This window comes from Carlito syrichta, unplaced genomic scaffold (genome assembly GCF_000164805.1).
Source record: "Carlito syrichta isolate Samal-C Ts95f unplaced genomic scaffold, Tarsius_syrichta-2.0.1 Scaffold302106, whole genome shotgun sequence".
NCBI classification, from domain to species: Eukaryota; Metazoa; Chordata; class Mammalia; order Primates; family Tarsiidae; genus Carlito; species Carlito syrichta.
Genome location: NW_007246202.1, coordinates 80,949 through 83,242, shown reverse-complemented (window position 1 = coordinate 83,242; position 2,294 = coordinate 80,949). Strand labels below are relative to the sequence as shown.

The 2,294-nt window shown below is 43.3% G+C and overlaps 1 protein-coding gene across 6 annotated transcripts in view; it reads left to right on the top strand.

Annotated features, from left to right (window-relative positions):
* The window catches only part of SORBS2 (sorbin and SH3 domain containing 2), a 218,987-nt gene that overhangs the window by 179,379 nt on the left and 37,314 nt on the right, over nucleotides 1-2,294 (top strand). The gene's annotated exons all lie outside the window — the stretch shown is intronic.

Here is a 2,294-nt window from a genome sequence, read left to right as displayed (position 1 = left end):
GAGCCCAGCAGGTCGAGGCCGCAGTGGCCGGGAGCGGCCACTGCACTCCAGTCTGGGTGACAGAGTGAGACTCTGACTCAAAAAAGAAAAAAAATTTCTAGCCTATTAAAGTAATCTCTTTAATTATTTGCTCTATATTTTGGTCAACCTTCATCTATACAGTAGAGTAGCATTCTACCACGTAACACAGTGGTCAAGTCACCCAGTCCACAGTAAGAATTAACTGGTTTCAAGCCATGACTATAAAATTTAGCAATCGCCAAGTCATTTTCCGGATGGCCTGTCTCCTCTCGAGAAGCTTAGTGAGTACACTGTGGAAGGGAGCAAATCACCCCTTCAGATCTCTAGAAGATCATTTAACACATGACTGCCTTAAGGACAGAAATATTTCTGAGATGGAGAGTAAGGCTTGAACCAGTGCCAACAGGGCTCTAGGGTTATACCAAATTTGAGACCCTACACTCTCCTCCAGTCCTTTGGGGTGGAAACAGAAGAGAGAAAGATTTGGAAATCTGTGAAGGAAATGAGCTCTAACGGACACCTCTATAAAACAGAAAAGATTCAGCTACATACACCAACTGTCGGCACTAAGACTTTTGCCACATGGTAATTAAAATTAAGCAGAAGTGGATTTGTATGCAAAAGATAGACGGGTCATGAAACTGAACTCTGACTAGGTGGAAGTATAACCTTTCTCAGGTCTAGTAAAACTGTGAGCATTAACCGATAGTTCAGAGTGAGCGAGCCCCATTCACCATGACTTTCCTCCAATAACAGAGATGTCTTTATCAGATTCAACTCATTTATTCAAATCAGTCTTTTAAGGTAACAAGTAAGTCATGAGGTGTCATTGATTCATTATTCTTGGATACTACCCAGAAGTTAAAAGGATTCTGATGAATCTAGATATTTGTGTTATCATAGAGCATGTCAAACCAACTTCCTTTCCCAAACACTATATAAATATCTACTTAAATGTGCTCATCTACTTTTGAAGAACTTTGTAAGAAAATTGTAAGACATGAGTTGTCAATAGAGATATTTCCCTGCAATGTCCTGTTAGATATAATTTGGCCTCTTATTTATTGGTAAACTCAGCAAAGTGAAAGAAAATATTTCCATAAATATTTCAAATTGAGGTCAAATTTAGCTATTATCAAATTGCAAATTATTATTTTTTAAAAACTCTCCCTAGAAGACAGCATGATGTATTTACCTCTGATGAAAGCTTTATATTATATCCAATTATCTTGTGAGAACAATGTGCCTAATAAGAGGTTAGAGGTAGAGCGATTGAGGTGAATTCGTTTGCTTAAAGAGGCCTGAGCCATTTTTTTCTTGGAAACGTATTAGCAGCAAGAGTTCACAGCATTTTGATTTTGCAGTTTTACAAAATACTTTGTCTTACAGCGTTTTCTATCTAAGGTCCATAAAAAATTATTTGGTATAATTACAGATCTATTGGTTAAGCCTAAATGTATAAAGTCCTCTCTACACGTGTATTATTATAAATTAAGTGAGGATCAATTTCTGGCCCTATTAAGTTTATGAAGTCTGTAACACTTTTGGTGCAGAGTCTTAAGCCTTCAAATCACTACCAGGTCATGCTATTAGCTGAAGAGGTACTATTGTGTTTGGGGCAAACCGTATGGGCCGAAAGATGTACGAACCATGCAATCGACTAGAAATGGGTGAACGAGCTACACCAGTTGCATGGTTTTGTTGCCTCTACCTGCAAGGCTGCGTTCCCTGGAAAAGTATGGCCTTGCTTTAGAATGAGACTTTTTCCTCTCAAGTCGAGTGTCCGGTGTTAGCCGTCAGGGTCTAGCTCGAGCCACGCTAACTGCTTTCCCCTTGCTGTGCTGTCTGATGCTTACTGACATGCTCTCCTCTCTTTGTGAACCTTTTAACTTCTCCAAATGTCTCTCTTCTACCACGCTGCTCTGGATTAAAAGGTGGGGATGATAGCAAAATGTGTCCATCCCTTTGCAGTTACTCAGGGCTCAACGGCAACCCCTCCCGAGAGTTAGATTACTGTAGCCCTTACAGACAGCACCTGGACGTGCCGCGGGGCTCGCCGAGGGCCACCTCCTTCAAGAACGGCTGGCAGATGGCCCGGCAAAACGCCGAAGTCTGGAGCAGCACCGAGGAGTCCGCCTCCCCCAAGCTCAAGTCCCGCAGCTGCGACGACCTCCTGAGCGACGGCGGCGACGGCTTCCCGCACGCCAGGGCCAAGTCGGAAAGCCTGGGCTCCCTGCGGGGCGAGGAGGCGGCCCCGGAGCGCCGCGCCCCGG